We start from the raw sequence: 21,812 nt of genomic DNA, 5'->3' as shown, positions 1-21,812 counted from the left end.
AGTGTGTATGCCTATGTTCACAGACATGCATAGGGAGACACAGGGCCAATGAGGACATTGAAGAATATTTTTTGGGATAACATCTTAGCACACAATGTGATCCAGTACAAGCATCATGGAGAGATGGGTAAAGAAGAGAAGTAAGTAGAAGGAGCTGATTTTAGCAAAGATGCCATTTTCTAGAGTTGAGAAATGCTTTTTCAGTGAGGGAGATGACCCAGGAGAGCTAATCATGTTGTCAGACTTCACAGAGAACTCATTTCATTTACCACCTGCAAAACAGCAGTGCTTGCAGATTGAAAGGCATTCCCTTACACACACACACACACACACACACACACACACACACACACACACATGCACACACACGTACATGCACACAAACACAGATGCACAGAGCAGTGTGATGTGCACTTTCAGGACAGTATGGCAGAGCTTCCTGAAGTGAGGACTCGGACAACCAGATACCCACAGAACACAGGGAAAACTTGCACAAGAAGTTACGCTGATGGCCCACACTGGTTATAGCATCCCAGAAGCCCTTGCAGGAAGCCTAAGAAAGGGGGTAGAGGTCTTCCTGACTAGATGGAGTCAAACACAAGCAGGCACTTCAGTGACTTGGTTGTCCTCACAGGATGGTGACTCTGGAGGACACGGGGTACAATGCCTGTGGTTGTTTTTACTCTGCAGTTCCTGTCATTACTCAACCCTTTTGAGTTTCTGCACTTGCAAGCCACAGTGGCTGAGGGTGGAGTTGGTCCAGGGTCAAGCTGGCACCCACAGAGGCCCGCTTACTGAAAGCCTGCTCATCATTTGCCTTTTCATTGCTACCAGAACAACTGAGACAAGAACCAGTAAATCTAAGCCTGGAACAGAGGCCCTTCAGAGGGCTCAGCCCTGGCACTTACCAGATAGTCCACGCCATGGCTCTTGGCAGCAACTGGGGAACAAGACGTGAAGAAGCATTTCACAAAGTGAAAATTTTGGGGAGTGCTTCAAATAGAAAATATGGAAATTCGAAGAATGAGAGGGCCCTCAGAACAAACAACTGTTCTCTTGAGAAATCAAAACTAAATAAAGTTTAAGAACATTGCCCAGCTTTTTTCAGGAACACGATTCAAAGAAAAACTGTCAACCACACAGGGACATATGAAAGCGCATGTTCCTCGGTGTCTTGAGATTAGACTTTTTTTCCAGACAAATATCATATTGACTGGCATTCCTATCTTATATTCTTGATGACTAGTTATCATATACAGGGCTATAATGGGTCTGCTAATTTCCTTCCACCCCACAAATCACAGGGCAAAGTTCTAATGAGCCTTTATAACTTTTATAATATATATATTTTAACATAGACGTGCTGTTCATATCCTGGCCGTGTAACTAGAGTTATGAAACCAAAATGCTTTGCCTGATCATGGAATATGAGAAATGAAAATTAAATATGACCGAATAAGGTTTACAAATTGGTAGATCTTATTTTGGCACAGTGTTTTTTTTTTTTAAGGAATAGAAAGACCATCAGAGAGCTGCTGATGCCATTGACACTGCACTTGACCTGCTTGTGTGGGGCCCTGGATTCAATCCTGACTGAAAGAAAAAAAAACACCTGAGAGAGCAAGAGAGTAAGAGAGAGAGAGCTGGGGAGGGGTGGGAGGTGGAGGGGAGAAGAGAGAGAGAGAGAGAGAGAGAGAGAGAGAGAGAGAGAGAGAGAGAGAGAGAGAGAGAGAGAGAGAGAGAGAGAGAAGCAGAGCTGGAATTCTACAGGTCAGAGGCAATAGGTGAAAAAGGAAGGAACGCATGAGGGGGTCTATGTCTACTTGACAAACTGGAAGTAAATAAGATCCGGGAACAAGATGGCATTTACCCAAGAAGTCTGAAGACACTCAGGGATGAGTTTGTGGCACTTTGGAAGTGTGTAAACTGTTGCTTCAAACAGCGTACTTGGAAGTTGTTAGTAAGCTGGGACATTTCTAATGTGATTCCCATCTGCCAGGATTATTGAGGACTCCTGGAATTTAAGACACGGATCAGCAATCAAGGATTCTGAGCACAAAAGATAGAAAAATAATGACATAGGGCCAATCCTGATACCCATCCTCATGCAGCTCATTGACTGATGGGAAAGCTTCCTGTCTTTGCCAAGAGGAAAGTATGCCATGGTGGCCCCCTCAAGGCAGCCAGGCATAAGGAATAGCTTAGCTAGCCAGGACTCTAATTGGTTTGCGCTATGTACACACGGCTCTCCTGGTAATGTGGGCTATACACACACGGCTCTCCTGGTAATGCACCTGGCAGACTGGGGCTCTTTCCTGAACGTACTGGTGTCATCTCCTCCACCTTGGCCACCTCACAACCTAGGACTCCCTCCTACCTGCGTCACACGGCAGGGATGCCCACCTGAGCAATGTCTCTCCTTCCCTTAACAATCATCAGGCATGGACAGTGGTCATAGGAACACTTCTTTTGATGCACCCTCCAGGGATCATGAGAAACGGTCACATTTTTGTGAACACGTTGCATGGAAATTTAGAGTACCAAATTTAAACTATCCAAGTTCTAGGTGTCGGGAAATGGCCAGCCAAGATGTCTAAAGTTGGAGATATTAAGCTCAATGACTTGAGTGTAATCTCTAGAACCCACGTGAAGGTGGAAGGAGGAAACTGACTCCACACAACTGTCCTGATTTCCACCTGTGCTGCAGCACATGTAGACTCCAAAGACCTATACCTGACTGAGACTGTCCCCGGCAAGCATGGGTCTTTGCACGCAGTGTGGAATAGGATTGACTGGTCCAGACCCCGCACAGGTGGCCAGTACAGTGCCTGAGTATTTGTGGCGGTCAAGAGTGTTGTAGAGCCTCCAGTTGATGCTATTGTATTATCGATTTAAAAAATGAAGAGGATAGGGGCTGAGAAGGTGTCTCAGTAGTTAAAGCATGAGGACCTGAATTTCCATGCCGCCCAGGACCCACATAAAATTCAGGAAGAAGTGGTGGAGAGGCAGAGGCGAGTAGTGATGCTAGTTTTGTTGCAATGCCGAGCTCCAGGCCCAGTAAGACAGCCTGCGTCAAGAGGTTAGCTGGGAAGGGACCAAGGAAGATACTTCCTGCCTTAACCTCCTGAGAGAATACGCTTACAGGTATGCGCCCCATGCTGAGTGCTTTATAGCAGTTTCAAGAGCCAAACAGGTAAGGAGATTCAAGACAGGCATAAAAATGACTTTTTCCTCTTTCATTGAAAAAAATAAAAAGTAAAAACGAAGTCTGTATTGTTTTGAATCGGGTTGAGGTTTAGTAGCCCTTTGGTCTAGATCAAAAGATATGGGGTGAATACATCGGGAAAAGTGTTTGCTTGAGGTCAGAGGGCTCACACATGATAAGAGATTTTTTTTAACATTATAAAATAGTTTATTAATATTTTCAATAGTGGTTTCATGTTTAAATTATAATAATTCTGATGCTTTAGGTTCAATCACACTTATTGGTAACATTTAACTTGATCAGTATCTGAGATGAGCTAGGAAAGAGAAAAGCACGGGCCTCAGACAAGTGCAGAGGATAGAGCTGACAAGAGTATGGATTGCAGTAGCGATGCAGTGGGGGCTACATGTAATCACCAAGTTAAGGGAACAGAAAGCGGCCAAGATAAGAGATTTTAAGAGGGAAGGCGCATGCCCTTTAATCAGAGGGAGCACTCCGGAGGCAAAGGCAGCTAGGTCTCTGTGAGTTCGAGGCCAGCCTGGACTACAAAAGGAGTCTTGGTACAGAGAAACACTGTCCTGAAAAGCCTAAAAATAAAATAAAATAAACCAAGGAGCTCAGAGGTAGGAGTGAAACCTGTACACTCTTCACTCACCCGTTCTTTGGCAGCTCATCCTGTAAGACAAAGCACAGACCTCACCAGCAACAAAAGCAGGCAGATGATGATACCCTCGTGTAGCGCCAGAAGAGTCTGTGGCTCCACGACAGAATCTAGAGACTTGAGCATTTTGGGCTAAGTATTTGAGGTCTCAGGGAAGCTCTTCCTTACAAGGAAGGAAGATGCCTTTAAAGGTTTGGAAAAAACATAAAAGTCAGAACAGTTACCAACTCTGACACGGTGTGTGAACTTGGAATATTTTAATTTCTTGCCTGTTGCAGGTTATTTGATCCCATTGTGAATCCCTAGATTGTGAACTATAAAAAACCTGTCTTTTGTTTGGTGTGGTTCAGCTCAAACACACACCTTTAATCCAAGAGCTTTCTGTACACAGGATTTAATGAAAGTTAACCTTATGCCAAGAGGTGGAGTGAGAAACCAGCTGACCGAGATTAAAGAGTAGGAGGGACTTTGAGTTGAAGGGTATTTAGACAGCACAGAGAAGAAGAAGGAGGATTTTGAACTTTGAACTAGCAAGGTCTTTGGTTTTTAAAAGGTCTTGGCTTTTTCCTCTTGGGCTGTCAGCTGAGCGAGTGAGCTTTTTGAGCCTTTTCCTCTCTCTGAGACGTGAGCTGAGTAGGAAGGTCAGCTGGGTGCTTTCTCTGCCTCTCTGAGCTATTCTCATCCCAGCATCTGACTCCTGAGTCTTTATTGATAAAATAGAATGTTTAGGGTTTTCTTTATTAATAACAGCATTTGCCACAACAAAACTCTGTACTCTTTAAAGGAGAAAACAAACAAACAAACAAACAAACAAACAAAAACCAGTCACATAAAATAGAATAAAACTTACATACAGAAAAATCCCCAGAAAAGTATACCTTAGAAGGGAAGGGAAATTTAACTCAAGGTGACCATATATCAAAATTAGTACAAAAGAACTTTGAACCAGTTCAACTACCTTAAGGAAGTATAGTCATAATGAATAAGAAACGACTCTAAAGCCGGGCGATGGTGGCGCACATCTTTAATCCAGCACTTGGGAAGCAGAGGCAGGCGGATCTCTGTGATTTGGAGGCCAGCCTGGTCTACAGAGCAAGTTCCAGGACAGCCAAGGCTACACAGAGAAACTCTGTCTGGAAAAAACAAAACAAAATGAACAAACAAACAAAAAGAAATGACTCTAGTTAATGATCAGAGCCTCCGTAGGAAATATCAAATAATCTAATGCGTGCTAGTGAATTACTAGAAGGTGAGGGAAGAAAGAATGCCCCTAAATGTTGGTTTGAAAACAAAACAAAACAAAGTAAAACAAAACAAAACTGTACAAGAAGACACTGAACTCTAAGCAGGATAAATCAAATATCCTCTACGCTGATCACTGTCTTATTCATGGAGAGAAAGTAGTCAAAGTCAAGAATATAATACTGAAAATTACAAACACGCAACAGGTAGATGTTTAGGGTACATGAGTGTACTGATAGCAGACAAAGGCAGTAGTAAGTGGACCACTCTTGCGCTGAGGTCCTCACTCTTTATGTGTAATATGACAGCAGTAAGTCAGGCTGGTAATAATTATATGCAAATGTTGTCTGCACACTAAGTGGTGGAGCTATCCATTCAATAGAGGAATCAAAACTTAAGAGCACAGCAGTGCAGGAAAGGAGTGAAAACTCATGGGAAGCTGAAGGAACAACAAAACGATAGATCTGTTCCCAACCATGTCAGTAATTATACTAAATGTAAATGAACTGATTAGCTAAAAGACCAATATTATAAAGCTGAATGTAAAAGATGATCCAATTATATGCTATTTATTTGAAGTGTTAAGACAGATTAAGTAAGTTAAAGGATGAGAAAAACACAAGAAAACAATTGCTACTACAACAACAACAACAACTACTACTAAATAGACAAGACTTTAAAACAGATTGTTACTAGAGCTGGGTGTTGTGGCGTACACCTGTAATCCTAGCACTTGGGAGGCAAAGACAGGGGGATTGCTATTAGTTCAAGGCCAGCCTGGTCTACAAAGCAAGTCCAGGACAGCCAAGGCTACATAGAGAAACCCTGTTTCAGAAAACCAACAAAAACAAAAACAAAAAACAAAAAAACCCCTAAACAAACAAGCAACAAAAACAAAACAAAACAACAACCCCCCCCCATTATTACTAGAAATAAGGAATACTTTATAATGAACAGAAGGGTGAAATAAGCACAATGACGCATTTTGATATGTCCAACATCTTGATTTCATGACCAAAAACAAAATGAGAGAAGTTGAACAACTTCAAATCATCTATGAGATGTTAGAGCGTCTTTTAATTACAATACAACAGGGAAAACACCAGTGAGGATAACTTGCTATATATCTGATAAATATATGTGTGTGTGTGTGTGTGTGTGTGTGTGTGTGTGTGTGTGTGTGTGTGTGTCTGTGCTTTTACCCTAAAATATAGACCGATTTTACCCTCCAAACTTATAGTACACCAGCATTTCTTCTTTTCTACATTAATAAATTATAGCACTCAGAAGTTAACTAAGTTGCACAAGGCATCATGGCGGTGGGCAATGGAGTTTAATGAGGCCTTTCAGATGGCAATCTCGTCCCCATGCCTCATGCCCTCTAAAGACATGATCAGCACAGTGTTCTCCTAACTTTGCTGGCTATGGCAAAAAGGCCCGCTTCTGACTCGGATCAATGGGGGGCTGTGACCAGTTGCCAGACGATTCTGATTTCTGAACTACAGTTTGAATAAATGTCAGAAATGGTGTTTTCTTGCTGCTTGTTTTGTTTTGTCTTTATTTTGAGGGATGTAGGACTGACTTGAGAGAAAGCAAGTTTTTTTTTTTTTTTTTTACATAGGAATTAAAAATGTAAAGTGTATGCATATATATGCTACAGAGAAAAAAAAAGTCCACAGAGTGTAGGTATCATTTCAAGGGCACATAATACAGATGCTAGGTTTCCCTGAGATGACTGGGCAAAATGTTAATTTTAAAAATTAAATAATATTCTAGGAAACTTGTTAAGAAAAAAAGCTCTGCACGTATGAGCATATTTAATTTTCCACATTTTAATGGTAAGCCATTTCTTCTGAGGAAACTAAAATTTCCTCACATTCTTTTATGTTATGACAAGATGAACACAGTCTCCTTGAAATACCCTTAACCAGCTATGGGGGATTATTCACAAGTAGAATATAAAGCGGAGAAGGAGATTTTTGTAGAATAATTTTGAAAGGAGAACTTTCTTTTAATTAAAAAAAAAAGTACTCACTTTACATCCTGATTGTAGCCGCCTCCTCCCTCATCTCCTCCCAGTCCCACCCTCCCTCACCGTCTTAGTTCCCAGAAAGGGGGAGCCCTCCTCCCCTACCATCTGACCCAGCCTATCAAGTCTCATCAGGACTGCCTGCATCTTCTTTCTCTGTGGCCTGGCAAAGTGATCAAGGAGCAGGCAACAGAGTCCATGTCAGAGACAGCCCCTGCTCTTCTTATTAGGGGACCCACAGGGAGACTGAGTTGCTTGTTGGCTACACCTGAGTAAAGGACCTACATCCTCTGCATGAATGGTCCTTGTTTTGTGCATCAATCTCTGTTGGCTCCCTGGGCCCAGATTTGTTGGCTCTGTTGTTCTCTTTGTGGAGTTCCTGTCCCCTCATGGTTCTTCTATCCTCCCCTGCCAAACTCTTCTATAAGACTCCCTGGTCTCTGTCCAAAGTTTGGCTGTGTGTCTCAACCTCTCCTTCAATCCCCTGCTGGGTGGGGTCTTTCAGAGGACCTCTATGGTAGGCTCCCGTACTGTTCCTTCTCTTCAACTGCTTCCAGTGTCTCTTCTATTTGCCTTTCTGAATGAGAATTAAGCATCCTCCCTAGGGTCCTCCTTGTTGATTGTAGTGTGGTTATTCTGTATTATATGGCTAATATCTGCTTACAGGTGAGTAGACACCATGTATGTCTTTCTTGATGTGGGTCACCTCACTCAGGATGATCTTTTCTAGTTCCATGCATTTGCCTGCAAATTCCATGATTTCCTTGTATTTTAATAGCCGAGTGGAGAACGTTAAGACCTAAGAGCAGACAGAGACTTACTGCTTAGATGCTTGCAATTTATTAAATCCAAAGAGTTATGCCTCCCCTCCAAAAAAAGGGGGGTCTCCAATTCCCTCAGGTGTTGTACTCTCTTTCAGGTCAGAGGCGGGTCATATGCAAAGGTTCACTAAGAGCTGATTTGTCCACTGGGACCACTGAGATATATGGTGATTTCACTTCATGCCATTTTATTTTAAGCAAAAGAAAACACCTATTTGGTTGGTGAATACTTTTATTTCCTCCGGATTCAACAAACTTTTGTTTAGCCTTCCTGATTACCATTTTCATGAGGGGGAACATGTGAGGGAGCGGTCTGGCCTGCTAAGAGGAGGACAGCTCAGAAGCTTGACTGAAGTGCTTGGAACTGCAGTGGTAGGTAACCCACTTCTCAGACTCAGAATGACAGTTCTATCAAAGCAGGCTGCTCCCTTTCAAAGGCTGAATGTCAGCAATTCTCACTGTCCAGTGTTGAGCTGGCTGTGCAAATGAGGCGAACAGTTTTACTTATAGGTGTTTAATCAGAAGCTAATCACTAAAGGATTTATGTGACTGCTCAATCAACAACAAGAGTAACAAAACAGTGAAGATGAAAAATACGGATACAAGAAGGAAGGCAAAGGTGTCCCTAGCTTATATCGTGTGCAGATATCACATGAAGCCAAGCACGCAACATGCATTATCATTGGAAACATCCTGAGTCTTAAAATATGCCCTTGTAATGTAAAATCTGATTATTTGATAGTGTACACTCAAATTCAGAAATGGAGTGGCAGTATATTTTGAAAACTGCATTGAAAGAAATACTGAGTGAAAACAAGACTTAGGTAAACTTTATAAGGAAACAATTAAAGATTTCGAAAGGCAGATTTGTAGCACCAAGAAGATCAAATATTGGGGTATCCATGTACACGTGGACATGGCTCACAGGCTTACCTGATTCTTAAGAACTATAAAATCAAGCCATAATTACCACACACCATCAAATTTCAACTTCTTATTTTAAAGGAGGGTACACATGAAATAAAAATTGATGCCTAATGAACAGGTAGCCTGCTCACTTCATGTGACACAGTAGGCTGGAGCCATATGTTCTTCATGCATTAAAATGTCAAACCATGTATTAAAGTGTGACACTAAGAGACTTTGGCTGACTCCAGCTTGATATTCTGTATGTTAGTACAAAACGAATACAGTATACTACTGACAAAATTAGTCAGGTAAAACTAACCTTTTCTTTGACCAAACAGTTTAAGCTTGACTTTATGAAAATAAAATACATTAATTTAAAATTAATAGACATCATTAGCTTTTTGATATTTAGATAATAATATCTTCAAGAATGTACAATAAAATATTGTTAAGGCTCTAAGTTTAAAAATTAATTTTGCCTGGGTGCAGTGGTGCACACCTGTGATCCCAGCACTCAGGGAGGTAGAGACAGGCAGAACTCTGACTTCCAGGCCAGTCTGGTCTACAAAGCACATCCAGGACAACCAAGACTACAAAGAGAAATCCTGTCCAGAAGAAACCAAAACCAAAACCAAACTCAAACCCAAACCCAAACCCAAACCCAAACCCAAACCAACCAACCAACCAAAAGAAAACCCATCCAAAAATTGATTTAAATTTTGGGCGTATATGCATGTTCCTGAAGGTGCTCACAGAGGTCAGAGGTGTGGGAGCCCCTACAGGGGAAGCTGCAGACATATGTGATCTGTCTAACCTAGGTGCTGAGACTGAACTCAAGTTCTCTGTATGAGAAGTACATGCTTTTAACTGCCAGGTTATAGCTACAGTCTCCAAGGTTCTCACTTTAACTATACTTAAATATATAGTAACCAAATTCCTTCCATATTTGGTACCTAGTCAGTAAGACTCAAGAGAGGAGAGATGTAGCATCATCTAGGACCCTCGGAACATAGGATATTTGAGTCCAACAAATGTCTTCAAAGAGGTATTTCTTCCTTGGTTATACATACATATTTTGTATCTAATTAACAAAGTTAGTAATCAATAACACTGTCTGTGATTATTCATAATTCTGCAGATTTTAATGCTCAAATAGATGCAATCTACTAAATTTATTTTTTTAGTGTTTCCTGGTATTGTTTCGACCTCAAACAAATATTTGTTTTATTGCATTGCAGTTTGAAATACTTTACAAGAAGACAAAGTGCTCATGGTATTAAAAGAATGACCCATCTCATTTATAAAAATTCCCATCTGCTTTATAAATTGGAGTAGCAGCAGTGTATGAAAGGATTTTTAAAAATACAATATTGGATAATGTTAAAAATCTCAGTGGGATGCTCATGTTTTGTATCAGTATACTAAATTCTATGGCAATGACTTAGATATAACCTTCATTATAAGTAACAATTAAGGACTTGAGTTAAAGAGTAGGTTCAATCATCTAGCTTTTGTTCTAGCCTTCCTCTATGTTCCTAAATCTCTCTTTCTTTCCTTTCAGCTCCCATCTCCTTGATTATGTAAGCAAAATAAAGGCAAAAAGAGACATTCCTGTGTTTCCCCTAATTTTTTCTCTGTATAAGACCAGTGCAGATGGCCAATTCACTATGAACGTAACATGTATAGAACTCATTATTCTCATGATTGTCACATGGTTCTCCCGGCTGTATGTAGCTTGTTTTATACACGTGTAATAAAATAAAAGTATTAATAAAAAAAAATGTCTCAGGAGGGAACTTTAATTCTTCCTGGCTGGAATTTCATTTGTTGTTAACTTCCATGCTAACTTTTTAATGAAGTTGCCTATGAACAGCACAGAGACCCAAGAGGGAAGGACTTAGTTTGCGACGGTTTATAGATCCCATAGTTCTCTCTCACATAACGAAATGCCAAGCCTTCCTTCTTACTGTCACGATCCTACACTTCAAGTAAATCTATGTTCTTATCTTGTTTTTTTGTCTCAAAAACACAACAAAACAAAACAAAACAAAACGGGGTCTCCACTGCTAAGCAAGCACCCTACTGTCTTAGTCTGCTTTCTGCTGCTGTATTTAACACCACTAACAGAAGCTACACGTGAAGGACAGGGTTTGTCTGGGTTAGTTAGAGGTTAGGGTCCATCACTGAGGAGAGGCAAGGCAGGAGCTCAAGCAGGAACCTCTGTGTGGCTTCAAAATGGATGCACTGCCATCTTACCTGAAGCTCTTTCTAAGTACAAAACACACCTTCTAGCATGAACGCTACCCAGGTATTGTAGCTCAGGACTTGATGGCAATTGTTGCTCATCTTAACATGGTCTCGGTTTTGCTGTTGTTGTTGTTGTTTTTTTTTTAACTCTCAGTGTTCAATCATCTGTGCTGATCTTTTTTAGTCAACCTTTAGCTATTTCTTTGTCAACTTTAGCTATTATTGATCTTCTTCATTCACGGTCAATGTAGTCCTAGCTGTAATGTCATAAAGAGAGTCTGGATGTAATGCTGGGAAATATTTTCTCTCTTAGATTCTAGAACTTTCTAGCCATCAGCTCCAGTGAGTTCTTTCAGATGGTGAAGCACTTGGCTGAGTCTGGTCAACAAGGAAAAGCACAAAATGCTATTTAGAAAGAGAGAATTTTAAAAAATCTGATTATATAAATCTTAAAGATGCAGTTCAATCAATTTAGACACCTAAATATTAGATTTTTTTCCACATTTTAGCTTTTTAACAGGCCTATAATTCTGCTTAGTAATTAATCACTGAGTGGCTGTAGCATTACACACAGCAGTGCCTCGTGGAGGCAAATACTATGGAGGCGAATATCATGGCGATAGGATTTCTGTGCTGCAGAGGAAATATGGATTGACATAAAACTCCGCCCAGGATTCATTGCCTTTGTATGCTGTTTTCATCTCTGGCCTCAGAGGTAAGACATCTCTAGGACCCAAGCCTATGTACATCATACCTTAAGCCTATAGATAATTGGGTCAAATGAAGGTATATATTCTATGTTCGGTAGAACTAGAACAAGCACAGAACTGTGGCATGGATTATCTTCTTTGAGTGTATCACAGCTGTTAAGACAGGATAATCTGGAAAGTACAATGGAATGCTCGTGAAGCTTCTGTAAGGCAGGAGACACTGTCAAGAGAACAAAGCGACAGCCTACAGACTGGGAAAAAATCTTCACCAACCCTACATCTGACAAAGGTCTAATATCCAAAATATATAAAGAACTCAAGAAATTAAACACCACCAAACCTAGCCGGGCGTGGTGGCGCACGCCTTTAATCCCAGCACTCGGGAGGCAGAGGCAGGCGGATCGCTGTGAGTTCGAGGCCAGCCTGGTCTACAAAGTGAGTCCAGGATGGCCAAGGCTACACAGAGAAACCCTGTCTCGAAAAACCAAAAAAAAAAAAAAAAAAAAAAAAAATAAACACCACCAAACCGAATAACCCAATTGAGAAATGGGGCTTGGAACTAAACAGAGAATTCTCAACAGAGGAGTATCAAATGGCTGAGAAACACTTAAAGAAATGCTCAACCTCCTTAGTCATCAGGGAAATGCAAATCAAAACAACTCTGAGATTCCATCTTACACCCATCAGAATGGCTAAGATCAAAAATTCAAGCGACACCACATGCTGGCGAGGATGTGGGGAGAGAGGAACACTCCTTCATTGCTGGTGGGAATGCAAACTAGTACAGCCACTTTGGAAATCTATCTGGTGCTATCTCAGAAAAATGGGAATAGGGCTTCCTCAAGACCCAGCTATTCCACTCCTTGGAATATACCCAGAAGATGCTCCAGCACACAACAAGAAAATTTGCTCAACCATGTTCATAGCAGCCTTATTCATAATAGCCAGAACATGGAAACAGCCTAAGTGTCCCTCAGTAGAAGAGTGGATAAAGAAACTGTGGTACATATACACTATGGAATACTACTCAGCTATTAAAAACAAGGAATTCCCGAAATTTGTGGATAAATGGATTGAGCTAGAAATGATCATAATGAGTGAGTTAACCCAGAAGCAGAAAGAATCAAATGGTATATACTCACTTATATCTGCATACTAGCCCAAGGGGCATGTCCCACGAAAGCCTTCACTTACCAGGAAACTGGGACAGAGGGGAAGGCATCCTATTGGGACTCTAAATGAGAGACGCATGGGAGAACAGCAAAATAAAAGGATCCAGAGGGTCCTAGAAATCTACAAGTAGAACAATATGATAGGCAGATTTGGGCCCAGGGTCCCGCTCAAACTAAGGCACCAGCCAAGGACAATACAGGAGGTAAACTTTAAACCCCTTCCCAGATCTAGCCAATGGTCAGAATATTCTCCACAGTTGAGTGGAGAGTGTGATACGACTTTCTCACATACTCTGGTGCCTCACATTTGACCATGTCCCCTGGAGGGGGAGACCTGGTGGCACTCAGAGGAAGGACAGCAAGTAGCCAAGAAGAGACTTGATACCCTATGAGAATATATAGGGGGACGTAATCCCCCTCAGGAACAGTCATAGGGGAGGGGAATAATGGGAAAATGGGGGGGGGGGAGGAATGGGAGGATACAAGGGATGGGATAAACATTGAGATGTAACAAGAATAAATTAATTAAAAAAAAAAAAAAAAAAAAAAAAAAAAAAAAAAAAAAAAAAAAAGGAGGAAACAGGACGTCATCTCTCATAGCTTCTGGCTCCATAGGTGCCTTTGAGAATGTCGAGGACTCGACAGACATCTGCTTCTAGCATTCAGAGAAGAGGGGTAGGCTGTGGCCTAACTTCCCAGTGGCTGGAGAGACAGGTGAACTGAGGAGGTTGAAGGTTTGAGGGGTGCACTGAGGGGGTTGGAGGTTTGAGGGGTGCACTGAGGGGGTTGGAAGTTTGAGGGGTACACTGAGGAGGTTGCAAGGGTGCTTTGAGGAGGTTGAAGGTCTGAGGGGTGCACTGAAGAGGTTGGAGGTTTGAGGGGTGCACTGAGGAGGTTGGAGGTTTGAGGGGTGCACTGAGGAGGTTGGAGGCTTGAGGGGTGCACTGAGGAGGTGGGAGGCTTGAGGGGTGCACTGAGGAGGTTGGAGGCTTGAGGGGTGCACTGAGGAGGTTGGAGGCTTGAGGGGTGCACTGAGGAGGTTGGAGGCTTGAGGGGTGCACTGAGGAGGTTGGTTGGAGGCTTGAAGCAGTTGCTCCTAGCTCCTCCCTCTTTTTCCAAGGGGAAGGATGCTTCTCTATGTTCTTGTGCAAATGGACTAAATGAGCAAGGGGCTATGAGAAGGTCACTCCCTCCATGTCTTCCAATACCCTCTACCCTCACATAAAAGGAAGCTGTTTATTTTCCAACAGCATTAAGATGGAGGGGCAGAAGCATTCACAAGCTTGAAATACTGGAAGTTTAGGCAAATGCAGAAAAGGGATGAGACATACTTATCCACTCCTTTAGAAGGAGGAAGAAAGTAAGATAAACAAAGGCAGAAAAAAATGGCAATTAAAGCACAAAGAGTTGTTGGATGGTTGGCTGAAAACCCACCCTGGCTCTGTCCTATGGAAATAGTTCAACCTTTGCTATGGCGCGCTGCTTCCTCCAGTCACGTTGGATAATGTATTTGCCCTTACTTCGCTTCAGCCTCCTGTTCTATAAATGGGGTAATTAAAGTGCTTAGCTCTTAGGGGCTGTTGTGCAGATTAAAACGAGTTAATGTGCTCAGAGGGCTTAGCACAGGTTCCGGTTTAAATAAATGTTCGATAATGCTAGCTTATATTATTATGGCTAGGTTTCATAGACACACTTTAGGCAGAGTCCTTGTCCTTGAAATATCATAGATACTTGGTCCCAGTTTCAAGCTGTTAGCTTCCTTCACTTCCCTGAAGAACGTCCTTTTCTATCCGAGGACCCCAGCACCTGCGGTTGTGCCTACCTCTCAGTGGTGCACAGCTCTTTGCCAGTTTCCTCAACTTTTCCTTTCAGCTACCTCCAGCTGAGCCTACCCTGGTACAGTCTGTGCTACTTTCAAAACTCCACAAGCCAAGAGAACAAAACACAGCAACAAGTGGTCTCTCAAGCTGAGCACTGCAGGCAGAAGCTACTGGAACCTACATGCTCGCAGGCACTCGCTCTAAAACTGCCTTGTTCAGAAGTTCTATCTGAGGTCATGGAGAACCCCAAGACTTGTTTTTATTTCAGCCATCAAGCACCCAACGTAGGCATCCATCCTTGGGTATGTTGAAAAAACCTGGAGCCTAGAAAACAAATATCTCCCCGCTAACGGCAAAATAAACAGATTTGTTTGTTTTGTGACGCTCTGATATTAAGACTACGTAGTTCTCCCCTTTTAAACTCCCCAGTTGGTAAATCCTACGAAAAGATGTACACACATTTTCCTCAAGAGGTTTGCAAGTTCCCCTAGCAGAGCATGGCGTCTAATGGGAAGCAGCAGAGAAATGCCGTTTTAAACAAGGTCCTTCGGCGAGGCGGTCTCAGGAGGTTTCCTCAGGAAAAATCTTTTTAGAGCTCATTCATCTTTCTCATCCTGGGTTTTTTTTTTTTTTTTTTTTTTTTTTTTTTTTTTTTAATGGAGCACAAGCAGAGCAGCTGGCCCCAAATCTTGTTTGTGTTTATACTAAGGGTCAGGCTGGTCAAGCATCTGCTTTTGCTTAATCAGCCCACTGAGGGCTGGAGATGAAGACCCCTGCTTTAGAAACGTGTCCCCTTTTATACGTTCCTGTCAGAAAGACAATGCTAACCCAATTAAACAATTCCCGGGAAGCCAAGAGCAATGAAGTGAAAGCCAATGAGGTGAAAGCCACTTGGATGGTTCCTGCCTGAGATTGCCAACTCTGTCACAGAGAACCTTGAAAAGGGGAAATTTTAATGAGGAGAAAGTCCTTGCAACAGACCTTCACCCTCACTGGCTATTGTACCTGCAGCCATAGCTTGGCAAATGGCCTAACAGACGTCCAGGATTTGACAAGCTTGATTTTCTTTATGTGGGAACTCAAATAAGGCTCATGTGCATAAAGCTAAGAATGAGCAAGTAAAAACATCAAAAAGAAACTAATAAAAAAATCTAGAGAAATGAGTTACTGTCTAGCCTACTTTCCCTGCATTTGTCATTAGATCACGTGATTTGGCTTTTCCCTGGGGGGTCCCATCTGGTAAACAGGTTGCTCTTTGTACTTGCTCTGCTGTACTCCGCTTTCTATACGCCCCCATGTACAAACAATGCTTCTGCAGACCTACTATGTACCCATGACATACCACACCTCCCTTTTCCCTGCTAAGTCACCAAGCAGGCCTATTTTCAGAAGGCAGCAGATGTCTTTTCAGCTCAGAAACCAAATGTTTTCTTTGAGACATCTATGGAAGTTTGGGGATGGTGAGGCTGTCCCACAGCAAGGGGACAAATACAGAGCTCATTAAGCCACTGTAATTTGGTGTGTCTCAGTATTTCTCTACAGGGCTGGCCTACACTAAAGGTACCATGGTGTCAGTGATACAGGAATCCTTGGGAAAGCCATGAGAGTAGACAGAAGAATCCTCTCTCACAACAGAAATCACCAATCTAGCTTCAGATGGCCACAGGACGAGTGAGAACATCCAGCTGCTTCTTGGGATGAGGAGCAGCCTAGGGGGCACCTGGACTGCCTTTCATCAACTTCTCAATTTGTGTCTTTACCACCTCTGTGCGATACAAACGGGGCAGATCAGCAGGGGCTCCTGTGAGGCTACAGCACATTCCTTTCCATACAAACGTCTTCCCCTTTCATCTGGCTGCAAATTGACCCATAAAAACATTTTGGAATCGGCAGGGGTGGGGGGTGGGGTGGGGGGATGGGGGGTGGGTGGGAGGGTGGGGGCGGCAAGAAATCATGCAAACACTCAGGTCCTCTGCAACATTGTCTTCTCAGTGGGCACAAGCTGAGAGAGGTGACTCAAAGCCGGCCAATGGCTGTTTGAAAGTAAACTTTCCCCTATGTCTGTGACTGAGGGAAGTCTCCCTTAGTCACAGACATAGGGGAGGGGAATGGGGGGGAGAAGTGGGAGGGAGGGAGGAATGGGAGAATACAAGGGATGGGCTAACAACTGAGATGTAATTTGAATAAATTAATAATAAAAAAAGGAAAAAATGTAAAAAAAAAAAAAAGAAAGTAAACTTTCCTCCTACTCCCATGCAGTGAATGTGCCCTGGTATTTCGTTCACCTTTTCATCTGGCTTCTGAGCGCAGGTTTTGACAGTCGATGGAAGCCGTGAGTATATGAAGAGACAATATCAGCACAGGGGTGGGCACTCTGGAGCCAATTGCATCTCAGTGGAATGAAATGACTGGGGGCGCTAATCATGCACTTTGAAAAGAATAATATAATGCGCCTGTGGAATGTTCTCTCAGCGTTTGTTTTTCAACCCAAACGACATAGCCTGGGCTGCAGCACTTACCAGAGTTTAAAAAGAACACAGCTAGAGCGATTTATAGTTTGATATGTAGACAGAGAACATTCTGTAAACAAAGACAACTTCACAAGTGGTGTCTTGTAGCCTTCCTTGCCACTGACCAAGTTCAAAGAAGAGTCTTTCCTGTAAATCTTTTAAAAAATGCAGCATGTCAAATGAAGTATCACAAATGAACTCGGGAGCAATATCAGAACCAGGGGTTGATTAGTTTCTGTTTATGACACAGGTAAGGCCACTCTGTCCCCTTCCTCCTTGATATTACAGATGATGCTGTGAGGCCCCCAGGGAAGCTGTCAGCTGGTGACAGCGGAGTACACAGGTTCTTACTGCACACGTTCTCAGACTCTGATGTGGGTAGCATATTGCTTATTCCAGCAGACGGCATAGAATTTGTCTTCTAAAAGCATAAAAACAGCGCATGCGTGCGCGCACACACAGTAAATGGGTGTTATAACTAAAGATAATTGTGCTTTCCTGTCATCTACATTCCAATAGACGGCTTGAGAATCTTTTCCTACAAAAGCTAGTCACAAAAGACAAATTTCAGGCTGTGTCTTAACACAGACTCAAGAGCTGGGCTTCGTGAAAGTGTGCATTTTTACAACTATGAGGGCGAACTCACTTTCTTGGCAACCCGTTTTGCTTTTCCACGCTTTATACCACATCCTAAATTGTCCTGCAGCAAGTTAATCTACTGTAGGTTTCCTGGCTCCCTCACTTCTGCCAGGACGTTAGCACCACCAGCTGTAGGCAGGAGCAACTTATTCCCCACGTTTGCAGGCTAAGCTTCCCTTATGAGTTTGTCGTTCTCAGAATCGGGGCCAAAGTCATGAAAAGCGCTGCCGACCCACACCCAGTTCTACACCCTCTGCAAATGAGGGTTTGGCCTTCAGTTCTCTGTAAGGAATGACAGCCAAGGAGCAGCTGGTGCTCTTTCCTTTCTTGTTGCACCTGTACTTCCCGATTGCACGGCAAGGAAATGGATTTCCTTTTGACAACATGAATTTCTAGGGCTCACAGTTCGCCCCACCGTTCATGGGCAACACAGTGCATCAAGAGCAGGAAATGAGAAAACAGCATCATTAGCGGCTGTTTAGGCTGCTCTATTTTGCTCGGCTTTAAAAATTAATCTCTTCCTGGTCGCTACTCAGGGCTTAAAACATCTTCCTGAGAAGACAAGCTAACTGGAAACTGCACGGAGAAGCGCCGTCTTCTACAGCAGTCACCTTGACCGCCGGCTGCATTGCCGGTGAACCCGAAGAGTAGCTGCAGGCGGGAGCTGTACCTTTCTGGCTTCCCGATTTATGTCAGAAATGATTTCAAGTCTGCCGTCTTACATGCCTCCACGGAACGGGAAGCTGGCTTAACAGAGAAAAGCAAAACAAAGCAAAACCCAAACCAAACCCAGTGTTCTTGAAATGTTCGTGTTCTGGCTGTGCCCTGACCGCTTTAGGGGCTGAAGCTTGCACGTCACCTGAGTCGTTAGCTAAGAATTGCCTGTAGACCGTTCTGAGTCCTTAGTTCTGAGGATGGAGGGTTTCCATCCTAACTAGAATAACACAGTGGACTCAGAGATGAGCAATTGTGTAATGATAAATTTTGTACGTGGTAGACATACAAAGAGGAATGATGGTGCACGATGTTCGGAAAAGCTTTAATCAAAGTAGGCAGGGGATTGTAACTAGAAGGTTTGGACGGCTATAGAGGGGCGTGTCTGAGGAGCAGCTGACCATAGTGAAGTTACAGAGGGCCCCGCTACGTAAAACATCACCAGTCATGTTGTGGGAGCTCAGCATATACTTGAAGTGAGCTATACTAAATTGACTTAATGGCTAAATATTTATAAAATCTTCTACTTATTTTTATATCCATGTCTTTCTCTTCCCAGAATAACGTAGGTTTCCTCCAATTCACTATGACAAGCTCACTTTCCTTCTTTCAAAGATCCTTCTGAAGACCTTCTGTCACTGATTGTGAGATTTATATTCTCCATTGTCATATTCCTTGGGCTTGCTTCATCCAATGAGGGGAGCCACCAGCCACGTGTGGCTACTGAACACTCAAGTGTGTGGCTAGTGACATGAGTTAGGAAAATAGTATGGTTTATTATCGTTAAACACTCAAGTGTGGCTAGTGACATAAGTTAGGAAAATAGTATGGTTTATTATCGTTACTAGCCCATCCCATTTGCTCTTGCTCTTTGCTATAAAATGTAAAAATTATATATGGCTTCCATTATACTCCTATCATCCTTCTGGGAGGGCTTACTCTCTAGATTCATATCTAGATAAAGCCTGGTCATGAATTTCATTCTTCTTGTTTTGTTTTGTTTTTTTTTTCCTTCATAATATACTCACTCACTCATTTATTTATTTAAAGTTCTTTCATTGTGCACATTTTAGAAATGTGGAATTGAAAGTGGATAGAAGCACGCAACTGGTGACGGATGGTCTAAGATATGAATTCTGCCAAGCCAACCCTCCTCTACTACATTATGCCATAGAGATGCCAGTGAGAAGCCAAGGGTGTCCGGACTAAATAGGTGATGATGGTTATAAAAGGAAGATGAACTGACTGCAGAGAGACAGCACATCACCATCACTGCCTGGTTATGTTCAGCAAAGGAAAATGCAGACAGGCTCCCTCCTAGACTCCTGGCAAGAAAATGTTGTCCATTAACAAATAGAAAACAAGGCATGACTACATTTTGATGGAAAATGACACATTTTATGGCTAAGTTTAAGGTATCTAAGAAAGATCTAATAGGATATCCAGTAGGTACCTAGATACATTGAAATGGGACTTGAGGTTAGTTTTTAGCTTGGACATAAGTAACTCTTACTTATTAGTCCCCAACCCCTCCTTCTGGCCTTTTAATTTACATGGAATTTTGCTGTCACACTTAATTCCCTGAGTGGAGCCTTAAAAACCATTTACAATTTGGTTCCAAGCTACATTCTCCACTCTTGAACATACAATTATCTTGGAGACATATAAGAGCTGCACAACAGAAGGCATATAAAATATGAAGCATTTTCAATTTTCAGAGTCAAAATCTCCCAAAGCCACTGATGGTTGGCCACTGTGGTTCACTGTGCCCTCTGTGGGGTTCCCTTAAGATTTATGCACAATGTGGACATTGGTTATCTAAGCTGTTTGTAATTAGACACACATCTACCCATCGTCCCCTGGTGAGCTCTTTGTCAAAACTGTTTAACCCATTTACAGAGTTCAGCTTCCTTCCTTCCTTCCTCTCATGGAGAATCAACACCCCTAAAAAGCTCAACTCAACCCAACCTAACCAAACCCCAATCAAGGGCACCACAACCATAATCCCCATACCCTACCCGCACAAGATGGCATTTGGAAGGAATAAAACACTGACGTCTGGGGAGATAGAAGGGTGGACATGGTTAGGCATGACATTAGCAGCCTGTGTCTGACATGCCTTGTAAACTTTATGAGCTCTCAAGTTTGCTGTCAGGATGGGAGTTTTCTCACCCTCCCCCTCTCCCAGTAGCCAATCGCTCCTCCTCCTGGCTTGCTCCTAGTGGCATCCCCCAACTTTTCACTTTCTTTAGCACTGCTTATCCCCTGGATTACTTTGTACTTCTGTTACTCACAATCTTCAGCCAAGGGGAAGGGATGTTTCTTTGGAGGGTGTGACTGTGCTATCTGGTTGACTAACTCCCCTCTCCAATCGTGGCTTCGCCTCTTATCCTTGGCTAGTTTCTAACCTATTCAAACCCCAATCCTGCCCTAGGAAGCAGCTAGTTCCCTTTTCCTACACAAACACCCTCTTCCCCAAGTTTCTTACATTTCTCTCTGTACCCCTACTTTTTTGTGATAAAATCACTGCACACTTATTTCATACGTATCCTCTTTGATTGACACTTACTTGAGGATAGACTCTAATGTGGCTCATACTAATCATCTTGGGAAAAACTGATTACGTTTACATCTATGTTTGTATGCATAGAAGGGACCCAAACGCACACTTATTTTGTTTCATTTTATGCAAACCTAGTAGTTTCTTGTAATCATGTATCTGCCACCACGTCTCTTCCCATTTGCCCTGCCTCATAAGTAGATTTCAGATTTCCAGGGAAACACGGCGCTTTGCGGCTGCAGTCATCCAGTGACTTGCTAATAATTTAGACTTTGGCAAGCACGATGCAGTGTAGCTTGTAATATTTATTTGCTCTCTTGGCTGTGATTTTAATTCCCCAAATCACATGCTCAGACAACACATTACTAATATACTTTGTCCTGTTTATCAATGTTTGTTTAGATTTATTTCAAAGAAAAAATTCAAATGGGGCTACTTATCATAATTGGGCATTAAAAGTATTTGTTTTGGTACTCGTGGTTTTGGAACATACATATTAAACAGACAGAGCAGCCATGATGAGAAGCTGCTGTTCCCAACTATGGTGGATTATAGAGGGTGTTTTGTTTTGGT

The 21,812-nt window shown here is 42.4% G+C and overlaps 1 protein-coding gene across 5 annotated transcripts in view; it reads right to left on the bottom strand.

Annotated features, from left to right (window-relative positions):
• The window catches only part of Magi2 (membrane associated guanylate kinase, WW and PDZ domain containing 2), a 1,455,764-nt gene that overhangs the window by 376,764 nt on the left and 1,057,188 nt on the right, over nt 1–21,812 (bottom strand). The gene's annotated exons all lie outside the window — the stretch shown is intronic.

This window comes from Acomys russatus, chromosome 10 (genome assembly GCF_903995435.1).
Source record: "Acomys russatus chromosome 10, mAcoRus1.1, whole genome shotgun sequence".
Taxonomy (NCBI): Eukaryota; Metazoa; Chordata; class Mammalia; order Rodentia; family Muridae; genus Acomys; species Acomys russatus.
This window is presented reverse-complemented; position numbering and strand designations above follow the sequence as displayed.